Here is a 14,375-nt window from a genome sequence, read left to right as displayed (position 1 = left end):
GTGGATATTGTGGTGTTTTTCTCTAGATGTCTAGCATTCAATATATAGAACAGTTTGCTCCAAATTGGGAATATTAGAGTGACTTTCAAAGTTACTTAATGTAATTTAATTAAGTTCCTCCAAAGTTTTTAATTTAGCTATGGTTGATATGCGAATTAAGTTTATCCCAAACTGCCTCACTGAAGAGGGTAATAAAATCTATATTGTCCTGAAATTCTTAAGGCATTATTATTACAGCTTCAGGTGATAGACCTGATTTCTGGGTCTCGGTAATTGTTTACTCCGCTTTGTAGAAATGCCTCTTGTGTATATTCTTTTTGACTACATTCTTTTGCACAGTGATACAAAAAGCAAAAGGTCTTTTTCATGCAAAATTAAAGCATTAATACTGCAAAATAAATGAACATTACATTTTTATTTTTATAGAATTTATGACTGAATCTGAAGATACAGATGAATGGTCCTTATTTAGGTGATCTGTCTCATTATGTATACCTAATTAGTGGTTAGTTATATGGCTTCAAAATATAAAATTCAAAATTCAAAATATATGCCTTCTTTATATATATCTCTGTGTAATTGATTGCATATACAGTATATAGCTTGCTAAATAATGAGTCATTCATACAGTTAAAAAATATAGAATGCTTGAACAATATTCCAATCAAAATGGTAATTTTCTATGTACACAAGAATTGCTGGTACCCCAGGTTATTTTTAGAGCTGATGTTGAAACTGTGCAAAGTTTAATAAAGAAAGAATGTTTCTAAGAATGAAATATTATTATAAAAATGGTGCTCATTTTTATTTCTTGCTTTCCTTCTCTAGAATACCTCTAAGGACTGATGATGCTTAATTATTCAGTATATTCTAATTAGGCTTCTACCAATGAACCCTGTAAAATAGGACTTGTAAAGTCAGAAATAATGTGAATGTCATACTGATTTCTGCTTTGCAAATACTCTTTAAAATCCCTGTTCGTTATATAGGTTACTTAAATAATGTATAATGTTGACTTAAGAGTCTTTTCCTCTAGATATTCTCATTTGTTAATATCTTCTGTACCTTTGTTTTTGCCATTTATCAAGCCAATGTGCACATTTCTTTTCATTCCAAGCAACCCTGATTAAAAAAAATCCATCCATCTTGGCAAGCAGTGGGCACAAGGCAGGATACACCCTGGACAGGACACCAGTCCACTGAAGGGCACACACTAGACTTGCTTTTAGACTCACAACAGGGACAATTTTCCCAGAAGCCAATTCATTTACCATTATGTCTTTGGACTTATTTTACAATGCACTGTCATATATACCCTGAAAACATTCTGGTATATCTGTTAATATACTACAAAATACTGTCATTATTGTATATTTCACAATACATATACATATTATATTCAATACATGGATATCTAATAATAATAATAATTACCTGCACTTACAAAACACTTTTTATTCAAAAGGATTACTTCACATGTCACTTCCTCCAGCAATTATTCTGTTCCAACAGCCCCGCTACACAGCACATCAAACACAGTAAGTAAGACCTTGATTTGCCAACTAAATTAAGAGGCAACTTTAGGTAGGTTAGCTCATTTCTTCCAAACAGTGTCAGGATCTTTAATGGCCAAATAGTCAGGACCTTGTTGAACTTCTCATCTGAATGGTGGTCCTTCTTGCAACACAGTGTGTCAATGGTGTTAATGGTTTTAATGGGTCTCTTTTTGATCAATTAAAGTAGAACTTTTGTCTGAAACATCCTGAAAAATGTGTTTTTCTAATCATTTAAACCTTAACATAAAAACATATTTTTCTTTTTCTGGCAACAGAAAGTAATAGGAACACGTAATAGGTTTATTCCATGCTGAAAAAAAGAAGAAAGAAAACACAACGTTTCGGCTGTGGAGCCTTCTTCAGGTGTGAGAGAGACAAGGCAGTAGGCAAAAGAAATGTAGCGGGAGAACAAAGGCTGAGAGAGAGGAGGAGTGAGAGGCGGGAGCAGGGGACAGAAAGAGAGGCCAATCAAGAGGTGTGAAGTCAGAATAGGTGTAGAGAGGTGTGAAATAAAACCTCCAATGAATGGAGAAAATTCAGAGAAGAGTAGTCTGTGGTTAAGAGAAGGGGGAAGGTGTGATCCTTTCTGCAGGATAAGATTGGTTTCAGTGGTCTTTCTGATGTATGAGTTCTGAAAACTGTCTTTGAGAAACAATGGGCTGGGAGAGATCTTTAATCTTCACAGCCCTGACATGTTCTCTGAAGCGGTCTCCAAGTCTCCGAGTCAGAAAGTAATATAATATACTTCCAAGTACATAAACTACATAGATGAGCTGTTTTTATGTTATACAGTATTTTCTTCAGATTGTACAAATACTGTATATTTGTCAAAGTACTTCAGAAATGTGCGTTTAATATACAACCACCTTGCAATACCGACCAATTTCAAGTCAATTTTGACCCACCCAGAAGTCATAAATCACAAGAATCACTTCCTTGTTTTTGCAAGAATAGAATCAGTAAGTCTGTTGTGAAAACTGCTAATTTTGAAGGTAATTGTTCACATCACTAGCCTTACTGTATATATTTAAATATTAAAAAAATAAGGTTTTGTTACCAGTGACACCAGAGGTCTCATTTAGAGGTATAAGGTAAATAAGTGAAAGGTCTGCAACACAATACCTTAGCTTGAATTCAGTTTATACCAAAATCAAATCAAGCATATTTTATGGCTATCTGAAATTTACTTGGTAATATAAGGCATATTACTAGAAACATGTTTTCAATTTGATTACAGGCATCGTTTTTTAAATTAAACGTGGAACTGAGTATATTTAAAATTAGACTTAATGATATGCCCACACATGTGTTTTGCAATACTGTATATTTCATATCTGTAAGGGAGATCTCACAGATAACTCAAGGGTCCTGAAGACAGTGGGCTTATTGGACTGAGGAAAGAAGGCCCTTTGAGATCTGGACAGAGGCTGGCTTCAGCTCTCTTTTCATTCCTTGGTGCTGAACTTTGACCCCCTCTCACAAAGACAGCTGTGAGTAAGTGCCAGAGCTGCTGCTGACCCGCTTGACTTGTGCCCCATCTTCTAAATGTCATGATTTAAGCTGATTGAGGGTGGGCTCTCACAACCTCTGGCCTGTGCCCCCTTCCCTCTTCCCAGACTGGCCCCGCACTTCCTCTCTGTCCACTAGGGAGCCTGTCTCATACACGTAAGATGAGTCTCATCTCTCAGGGACTAGATCAGCTCCTTTCTGGTTTTTCTGTTGCAACAATGCAAAAATGCTGTTGCTGTTGCTGGCTGCTGTTGGTGGTGGTGCTGGTAACAAAATAACTTCAATAAGCTTGTCTCAGAATACTTTTGTTTTAACTGATTTGATTTAAAAGGACAATTATCATTCTCTTTTGATGGAAAAATGTTTTGAATACGTGTTAAACTACTATTGTGCGTAATCAGACAGTAAAAATGCAACTCTTTTAAAAAAGACCAACAAGGATCAAGGAACAGAACTTACTCAACAGACAGGCTTTTCAGATCTCAGGGTTTCACAACAGTGTACTGTTACCAAGGTGTTTTTCTAACTAATCCTGAGTAATCCTTGTCAAATCAGGTCTGTGTAGAAGGTAAGTTACTATATATAGTAAATTGCAATCATATTTTCTGTGTACGGTTAGAAGATTATATTGGAATTAACATTCACAAATAAAATGTTTTGCCATCTAAACTGTCAGCAAGAAAATATTAGCAATATTGAGGTGCCATGTGTTCTATGTAGAAAATGAATGCCAAAATTTTATGAACACCTGTCTCATGATTCTTTTATGCTGATGGACTCTAAACATCTGACTACAGTCTGAAGGAGGTTGCAGCTGATAGTACAGAACAGATAAGTGTTTACCAATTTGCTTCGAATGCTAGTAAAGGATTATAAAATGAAAATGCCACTACATACAGTACAAAGCATTTAAACAAACCAAAAAAAAAAAGAGTCTGTTTGCTGTTATGCTTTCATTACAATCAAAACAATATTAAAACGTTTCTAATGAAAAGACAGGATCTATTTTTCTAGAGACATTTGACATAATCTGTTTGGACAAACATGCTTTCTCTAAGCCTAAAAACTAAACCATGTTGTTTTAATTAAAACATAATATTTAATGTAATCAGACAAGATCTGAGTTCATCTTCAAAAGGGTACAAATTCATCTTAATCTGTTCTTCCCTGAGGAAATTAAGACTGTCACCTCTTTTTTGAAACAGCGTAATAATGACACCCTTACCAATGAAAGGTTTCATATCCACAGCTACACTTCCTGGGGCTGATAATGTGCTGGCTAACTGGAATCATATTATTTCACATGGAATGCAGATTAAACAGTCTCAAATGCACCATATTGAATGTATTACGTTATTTGAGTATGCAATTTGTAAACTCTGCAATTCATTATCAATCTACAGGTGAATGTCAAACATTTTAAACACTTGCCTGGTCATGTAAAAGGAATGAATGTTTTTTTTTTCTGAATTAAAATACCTCAAGCTAAAACTGTCAGTATTTTATTATACTTTACTTGAACTTGAGGACTCAGTTATCTCACTTATAATTGAATTAAAAAAGAAATGGATACAGATAATTAAAAGGTGTTCAGGGGTGTAATGAATTGGATATTGTTTTGGTTTAATTGTAAGTCTATCCAATAAGACATACACTTGCTGATCATAATATTAGGAGATCTTGCGGAATTAGAAGTCGGGTTTATTTGAGCAGCAAGAACAGCTTGATTATAACATGGCGTGTACTCCACAAGGTTTTAAAATGTTTGCAGTCCAATCCAAACCCCTCTTCCAGCAGGATTACTTTCAGTTGAGGATAATGGGGTGTGGGGTTGAACTACTTACACGTTCAGTTTCACAGGTTTGCAATAAGACTGAGATCTGGAAATTGTTCTAAATAGTTTGTTCAGCTGGGAGTTTCTGATATTTTGAACAGTGAGTACAAATGTGCATGTGAAAACCTGCTAAGCTGATTTGGCTTGGGTCCTACATCCTGGATCCGATTGCCTGGAAGATCAAGCAGACCTAAGAGCAACACAGAAGTCCTTATTGAAGAAGCAGCTGTGTGTGGATGGAGGGAATGGTGGTGAGACTACGTAAAACCTAAGCAGGTACGTTGGTGCCATTTATGAAGAGACAAGAGAATGGCCTAGATAATGGAAACCATAGTTTTCTAAGGGTTTTGGAATTCTTGTTAAGTCTGGATACTCTGGATTTTCAATATACAGTATACTTCAATACTGTTCATTCTGTTGCCTATCTGAAATTCTTTGACCATGGAGCAATGGATCTGCTGGAAATCATTTTTAAAATTGTATTGGCTTTTGGGAAAGAATCTCCCAAAGAGACAAATAGCTGGAGGCTAACATCGAAGACATACATCCTGAGAATGAAGTGCGCTCCACACGCTGTCTTGTATCACTGATACATGATTAAAAACAGGCAAAGTGTTTCCTGTTCTCAGTTTTATGCATTGCATATCTTATTTCATACGTACACTCACAAAGTGTAAATGGCTACAAGCGAAACCCAAGCTAAATTGAGATGAATCACATATTCCCCAAGGAGACCTCAACGACCTGTGCATAATGTAAGTGTCTGGAATCTGTTCAACCCACTTTGGGTTATTGAAACAATACCTAGGTCTGAATTAGTCTCAAAATACCTTTATGCTTTTGTGAATAAACTGTACAGTAAGATTTTCATATGTGTATATTTTCTATATTCCAGACATTAAAAATGCCAAAAAACCATCACACTGGCTAGTTATGTTGTGCTTTCCAGCTTTGACAGTGAGCTAATTCAAACCAAATTTCTCAGATGGAGGGGGAAATGGTGATAAAGATAGTGATGAGGTCTGATTACATGTTATTGTAGCATAATAAAAAAATCATGGGAAAAAAAGCAAGTTTTTATACCCTTCCATCTGTGAATATACTCTCCTCCATTTGACAGTACTTCATATCTATTCACCTTAGGATAATTTAAAGAAATTGTCTAATCTGAAGGGAAGAAAATACAAGTAAATGAAGTGAACTAATGTACTTTCTTTTGGATTTGAGATCATTTCTAGCACATACAGTAAAACACTCAAAGGTAGTACTTTATGTGTAAGTAAAGTAATGTAATTAATGTGAATTAATTAGAAACCTGCCTCCTTAAAACTAAAGTTTTTTTTTTCTTTTTCTCACAGAAATCACTACATTTTTCAAAGGGGAATAAGGACTGAGGTGGGACATTGGGTCAGGACTGTGTGTGCAAAGCACATGTTGGGACACTTTATTTTAAATTGGGCCCAATTTAAAATCCCCATCACATAAATGGATGTTGAAGCAACATTATATAATCTCTTCCACTACGTGCGAGGAAAACAGTTCCAAGACTAAATCTAATTATCTATAGACAAAAACAGAGTTCGGGAGAGAATACGTCTGAGAAATAGAACTGTTTGCCTAGGGAGCCTGAGGAACTCCTGACATGTTGCTGTAATTATCTATCATTAACCCCCGCAAAATGTACACCGCCATTCCCTGTCTCTTTGTTGATTAAATCCCATCTCCCCAGACATAGAAATCAGAGTTCACTTTGGGCCGTTCGGAGGAAATTAGGGTAAGGAAATGAAATCGGCCTTAGTGTGACCCACTAGGGTGTTTACATCCCCAGGCTCTGTCAACGAATGTAGAGAGGCAAGGTTCAAACAGAGTACCCAAAAGGACAGATTGTTAAGGTTTCACTGTGTTCATCTGCTGCACTCACACATATCTCTTAGGTTATTATTACTGCAGCCCCTAAAGATATGCCAGCACTGTAAAATGGCTTCTACTATTTCTCCTCGGGACTCAACCAGGTGACCGTCTCTGTGCTTTCGTGTCTTGTTCCTGACCCCAGCATCAAGCCCTTTGAGAATAGTGAAGCTCAAAACAGGTAGAATTCTTTTTTAGAACTGCAGTGAGTTTCAAATTTTGTCTTAGTTGCTTTTGTAATAAAGAATAGATTTATGTCAAGAGCAGATTTAGTGCTTGTGTCTCCTCTGTTGATAAAAATGTACAGTATATTCAAAAATATATGGTTGTGCTATTGAAAAGCAAGATACCCTTTGTCTAATATAGTTTTATTCTGCATGAAAAATGACTTTTCAGATACACGTTCTGTTATATTCTTTTGAGCTCCCCCAACGCCCATTTCTTTAGATTTCAATAATTAGGTATATGACCTTGTCTTTTACAAAATTTTCCCAAAAGCTATTCTGCTGACAAATAGAACAATTATTATCCTGAATTCAGAGCAATTCAAAGCATGGCTCTTGGTTTTTAACAATAACCAGTCCCAATCACTGCTGTTAACAGACAATGTTATTTTTAATAGTTTTGCTCATATCTAAATATTTTTAAACAACAAAAGTCAAGTATTTTCAAATATAAAGTTTTTCAAAAATATTTTTAATTGCTTCTCATTACTGCATGATAGCTGTATGAAAAAAACAGTAAAAACTATTAAAATGATTGAGATCAAATGTAACTGTTTGTCCCAATTATTGAATTCTGAATCATTAATCTCACATTATACTGCAATAACCACTTAGTTTGCTTCAGACTGTTTACTTCTGGTATCGGTATAATAACGAGAACATGAATAACTATGGTTGTATTACTGTTATTTGAAAAACTGACTTAGTGCTTCTTGAGACATTTATTCCTCTGTTTTGCAAGATATTTACCTCATGTTGCTGTTGTGAGACTCTGCAAATGGTGTGTACCACTGCCGTGGCTTAAAAATACTTACATATACTTGACTCTTAGTATTAATGGTGGCGATGACCTTACAATTTCCCCTAATGTTATTCTTGTATTATTTTTAGATGTTATTCCTCCTGTTTGGGCCTCAGATGCTAATGCTAGAGATATGCACGCTGGCTGCTCATGCTAAAACCTTCCAGTGCTTGGATATGCCTGATCTGTCTGAAAAGATCACATCAAAACCTTTTCCGGGAATTCCACCGCAGAGGTGTTGAGGGACAGAAGCTCGGAAACTCCATCCACGTGGTGAGTTAAGTGTCAGCCACAGCTGGGATCTGATCCCCCGTGACCCTGCTGTGACAGTTCATGGGGAGAAGAAGGTCCTGCTGTTGAAGTCTGGGGAAACAATGACCTGAACCACATGTAGAGGCAGTCGGGCTTAAAATAGCTACCAAACATGATCGCCTGCAGGTGACTATTTAGCCAAGAGGCCATTTTTTACCAGTTTGATTAAACAGCATTCATGTTCTGTAAAAAAAAAGTCAGCTAATCAAAAACAAATGTTAGCGAAGTTAATTTGACACATACAAATGGACACCCATGGAAATGAATACTCAAGGTCTCTTCTTGTGTGACCTACAAATACTCCAACATCCCAACAAATTTGAAGAGTATTTCTCTTTTAAGTCTAGAACTTCCTTCTGTCAAACTGGAAATGAATGACTTTATACTTATTTGGATTTGGATTTGTGCAGAATAGCAACTTTGTTTCTGGTAATTCTTGTATGCCAAAAAGAAGAAAACAAATAAAATACAAGTACAAAAAGAGTCTAGAACTTACAGGCAGTTTGCAAGAAGGGAGTAAATGGTCCCTTGGAAGTTAAAAGCAACAATTCAGAAAACAGCTCTTCACTAAAAAGTCACATATTCATATTTTTCAAGAACAAAACAAAAACCTTTCCTTTAGGGGAAATCTTCAAATACCTTATACTAATGTCAGAGACAAATGGTATATGAAGTACATAAAATCTATTTGGTTTCTTTAGCATATTGACTACCAATGTGAACATAATCCATCACGCATTCTGTTCTCATCTGTGCTGTTAGAATGTTTCTGTACAAAGTTCTCTGGAGTAGGGAGCCTTAAGAAAATGATGTCAGTGGTAAACTGTGGCTTACTTAGAAAGGCTGCCACGTTCATTTTGCTGATGGACAGCTGACTACAAAGAATATTCTATTTCTGTCTGTGCTGAATGACTGATTAGTCATCAGCTTGACAGTTCAGCCACAAACCAGAAGATAATGATATTTTGCTAGTGCATTAGTACCCAGCCAAGCAATCTTTATTGCCACAAAAGAAGTTATGCCATAGAGCTGAAATGCTATAGTCCCCAAGGGGCAGGCTTTACGCTGATGTCGGCTGTGAAAGCAATAGAAACGTACAGATACATTGTAAGATCAGCTGCAACTGTGTGGTAAATCAGACTTCAATCCATGTCACAAAAATGTCGCTGTTCATTCACAGATTTTCTTTAGCTGGGGATTAACAAAATAGAGGGATGTTTGGCCCTTAAAAGCAACAGTGCCACTTTGTGATACAGTGATCCACAGAAAGAGAATGACAGTCACCCTAAAGCTACGCTGGTACCTCTGTCTGTGAATGGACAGGAATGCAGTTAATGTGTTTCAGTTTGTTTGACCTACCATGCGTAGATTTAGGCAAAATGCAACAGTAAAGTAATGGGAAATGCTCATGGCTGAAGTTTTCACTTGGACTTGCTTTGTGATTGGTAATGTGGTTACAACCTCCACCACTCCTGCACAGAATAGAGAGGGGAAGTACTTCACATCCAGAGCCATTGGTATCAACCTGTCTCAGTTACTACTGAGGGCTTTCATACATAACTGTGCCCATCCAGAGTAACTGAGGTGATAAAAACAAAAGAAAGGATACAAACGAGAGGAGGCCATTCAGCCCCAGCCTTTCTGGAAGCTAATACCATCTATGGAGGTACTGACAGAGATATAGAAGTTGTCTGGAAAGACTTGGTCTCATTTATTCATATTTGTTACCTTTTTTAGTGCTATTGAGATTGCATTCACTTTAGACCCAAGACATGAAGGACACAGATACAACAAAAAAAGAGAAAGGCAGTGAGAGCAAGCTAAAAAGAGATCTCTAAGCAGACGGATTCTGTGTTTTTGTACAGCTCAGTGACATTTCTGTGTTAATGCTGATTGATTTAATCTGATTTTCCTTTCTCTGTCTTGCAACCAATTTGTAACACTTCCTGTGAATTTCATGCTTGTTAGTGAAATGAGTGGATTTCCATCTCCTTTAAATCCACAGCTTTTTCTGTTTCAGTGGAAGCCTGAAATAGCTCAACGGTCTTTATAGAAGCCCCAAAATGTGAATTATAAGTAAAGCCAAGAAGTAAATTATTAATTTTAGTAATTTGGTAAGCAATCGTGGAAATAGTGATCTGCTTCTACATTTTTAACATGTAAATGAAAACAATTGTTTTCATTAGATCATTTTTATCATATTTTAAACTCTTGGAGAGAGTCAGTGTAGCCATTATTGAGGAAACTTCAAAAACATGACAGGAGAAAGATAATGTTGCAGTTTGGTCAGCCTTGTGGACAGTTCTGCACAGAGATGTAGAAGCATAATAATTACAATTTGATAGAACATTTGTATGTGAGCATTCAGTAAGTATCTATCATTTGTGTACGAAATGTGCCCCAATTTGTAACTGTACATGTATGAAAAGGCTTTGAAGGGACAGTTGACATAATTACAGTGACCCCTGTTGGCAAGAGAAGGAATTAAAATATTCCAGAGATCAAACTAATAATCCTTACATTTATATAAAATAAGATCACTTTATTGGCCATATACAATTTCTTGTATTAGGAATTCATCTTTTTTCACATACCCCAGCTTGCTCTCCATGAGACACAGACATGGAGAGAAGTTTGGGGTCAGAGCACAGGGTCAGCCATTTATATGGTGCCCCTGGAGCAGTTGGGGTTAAAGGCCTTGCTCAGGGGCCCAACAGAGTAGGATTCCTCTGCCGGCCACGGGATACGAACCAGCAACCTTCCAGCCACAGGCGCAGATCCTCAGCCACAGAGTCACGGCACACATTTTTGACGCTCCTCTCAAGCCACTATGCAGGTAATGGGGACTCCCCTTCCCCAGCCACTGATGTGTAGTATCATGATGATCATGATGTGATGGCAGCCAAGGTGCGCCAGTACGCTCAACACACATTAGCTCTCAGTGGGGACCAGAACAGAGTGATGAGGCCAATTTATTAATCATTAATCAGAGATCATTGTCATTCTGACTAAATCTTACAACTGATTTTTTTACAAAGAATCTAATATCAGAAGGTGTGCAAAGTGATATTGACTCTATTATTATTATTATTATTATTATTATTATTATTATTATTTACACTGTATAATACTTTTAAATTGTATTTAATGTTATTGCTTTTGACTTGTAATGTTTGAAAATTTGGTGGTGCAAAGGGAATATTACAGATCTTTGTTTAAAACTGTTGCATTTGCAACTAAAATTGCCAGTCATTAATTTTTTCTCAAACAGTACCTGGTTTCCATAGAAACGATCCACTGAAACACGGGCTTCTCGTGGTGCCCATGCGGAGGTTAAAAGGTGGTAATTTACTACAAATTGATGTTAGTGTACAATGGAAAATAAAAACCTCACGTTTCACAGTATATAAAGCAAAATTGGAGGTTTGAATACAAAGAAGCCTCGTATTCAGAAAACGTTACTCTTGAAATAAATGATCTCCCCTTTTTTTCTCTTAGTTTTGAAAGATACATTTGTGTCCTTTAAATACACAAACTTATTCGTGGATTTTCTGTTTCCAGGATGATAAGGTGTAACCACTAACAAAGTGTTACACTATTTACTCTAAGTGCTTCATGTATTGTCACTTTTTACAATTCAGTGCGGTCTGCGCATCGCCTTAATGAAGTCTGAAGTTAAGTATACACAAAGATAGATATAAATTATGAATTGTTCTTTTGAAATCAAACTGCAAGACATTAACAAAGTTTGACCTAAACGTCAGACTAATAACCTTATAGCAGCGGTCCAAACACTTAATAGGAGTATGGTAAGTAATTATTGTTGACAGATCTGAAGAATGTGGACGAATTGCTAATAATTACTGTACATCAAAAGGCGATCATTTTAATTTCTGGAGCAACTTTCTATTAAATCCATAACAGCAAGACATGTTGCGTACTGTATCTCAACTAGATGTCACATCAAGGACTGCGTCAACACTTTTCTAATGAAAAGATACCTAGTTACTACTTTGAGCATATAATGATAGTTGAAACTTCTTATGAAATGCAACTGATGCATTGAGCGGTATCGCCTGCGCCCGCGGTGTCGTAAATAATTATTGGAAGCGCGTACATAACCCAGATTTTCGGTACAGCATCGGTGTTGCTAAAGTCATGTGTTAAATGTGATGCCACTCCACAAATTCCCGCCCCAGTTTGGCTGTCAGGAACTCCCCCGCAGGCCCCCGTGTGCTCCTCAGAATCTGTATGCGCTGGAAGCCAGGGAGCTGCGTGTACTGTCAGTGTAGCGCTCACTGGAGGAAAAAACCGTTCCCCTAAGCAGACACGTTCCAATGGTGTTGCTCTGACAATACGGACAACTTTCTTCTTCTAGGCTTTGCCCTGACAGCACAGCCAAGCGGAGATCTCACGCACGGATTCCCCCCCCTCGCCTGAGAGCCACACGGCGTGACTTTATTCTGAAAAGAAAGGGTAGGTGTGCTTATTTTTTAGTAACACGATCGCTTCCCCCCGCTGTTTTCTCGTTAATATTTACAGTCGCTCTTCCTCACTGGCTTGTTTGGGTCAAGCGACTGGGTTGCATGGAGTTTTCGCATTGTGTCTCCGAGAGAAATATACCTCGGAAACCCGGAGGACCGTGCTGAAGTTGAGGCAAAACAAACTTTGAAGCTAGCAGTGCTGTATTGGCTGTGTCTAAACTTGACGACTGTACGTACCGCGGGGTAACCTGTGTGGTGCATAATCCCTACCTTTTGTTGTTGTGCGTGTAATAGAAAGTAACACAACATCGCTGTGCATCGGATTGCTCTGAAATGTCACTGACTGTTGGGTTTAACGTTGTATTTACTTAATCAGTGCTCCACAGTTTACTTCAAACATCGGTCTGTTAAAGTGTTTTCTTGCTGTATACTGTAAAACTTGCATTGCTGTAACAGAAACTTCACACTTATTGAGCAGGAGACCACCTTTTTGGTGCGAAATGTTAAATCATAAGAAGCAGTTTGAAATAATGATGAATTGTGATTTAAAAAAGTCATAGTTTATTAGCCGACCTTAGGGTACATGTGATGAAGCATTTTTTTTAGAAACTTATCAAACACTTCTGAAACTGTTGCCAGGAATTGGCATCTGGATCTGAGATGTTTTTGCTTTCATTCCATTACAAAACAAGCTTATTTTACACGCCCGGTGAATCTTCTGTTACAGGCTTAATTCTGGTGGTCAATAAAACAGGTACATTATGCCTCATTTTGTGAATTTCCAGCGGTTCTATCTTAAAAAGTAACAGGACCAATGCAATGCCCCAGATTAAGACAGTCCCAGCCTCCAAAGCAAAAGATTATCCTAAATGTATTGTAAAGACCGTCTAGTGTTCATTTACATTAAATGTAATGTCAGCACAAGAAGGGAACCTGAATGAATATACAGTAAATAACTCACTGACAAAGTTCTGACAGTTGTTAAATTTAAAACAGCAGCATTTTTTAGCATCTATCAAAGGTGCTATTTATTCATCAAAATCTTACCAGCGGGGCACTAGTTCATTTCCACTCTGTCTCGTGCATCCCAGAATAATTCATCTGTGATGTAGCTATTCATAGGTAATTAGCACTGTTTCTCTGAAATGGAACAAATGTGGCATCCTGCTGGTACTGAATGTGCCCTGTCTTTCCAAACTACAGCCCTTAATCTCTTTTTTTTCTGTTCTTCTTCACTATGATCATGATAGATCCTGAGTTGTTGGTAAGTTACACAGTTGTTTCCTCTGTAATTAACTCAAAATAGAACAGATTTTTTTGGATACATATGATGCTTTCTTTTCAAACTAATCAGCTATTTAAGTGCAAAAATCAGTATTATATCCTCACTAATCCAAGTATTTATTTTAATCTGTACGTGCAGTGCCTTGATTGCTGTTTTCTTGTCGGTTTGTTTTGGCATAAATTAAATCTTGGTAGTAATAGCTCTGAATGATGTACCATGGGCAATAAAATGTTTCTTTATTTACAAGATGAGAGCTTATATCTTCACAAAGGTAATAACTTGTGATCCCTCAGAATTTGTCCCCGTCTTTAAAATGGCAGTTTTTAGTATTACTTCTCTGCTCCAGCACATGTGTGGGTCTGCAGTACTAAGGGAGCAGTCCCTTATCTCAATCATCATACCGGATGCTGGCTTCAGTCCATTAAACTTAGTTGTCAGAACTGCTGAAGCTTGGAGGATGG

General features: G+C 37.1%; 1 protein-coding gene across 2 annotated transcripts in view; it reads left to right on the top strand.

Moving 5' to 3' along the window:
* The first annotated feature begins 12,389 nt into the window (after window positions 1-12,389).
* Window positions 12,390-14,375, top strand: part of ppp2r3a (protein phosphatase 2, regulatory subunit B'', alpha) — a 105,399-nt gene continuing 103,413 nt past the window's right edge. For both annotated transcript variants that reach the window (XM_088613983.1, XM_088613974.1), the window contains exon 1: window positions 12,390-12,621. The gene's annotated coding sequence lies outside the window, so the exon portion shown is untranslated. The remainder of the gene's footprint in view (window positions 12,622-14,375) is intronic.

This window comes from Lepisosteus platostomus, chromosome 2, assembly GCF_059453375.1.
Source record: "Lepisosteus platostomus isolate fLepPlt1 chromosome 2, fLepPlt1.hap1, whole genome shotgun sequence".
Taxonomy (NCBI): Eukaryota; Metazoa; Chordata; class Actinopteri; order Semionotiformes; family Lepisosteidae; genus Lepisosteus; species Lepisosteus platostomus.
The sequence above is the reverse complement of the archived record's forward strand: the minus strand, read 5'-3'. Positions and strand labels throughout refer to the sequence as shown.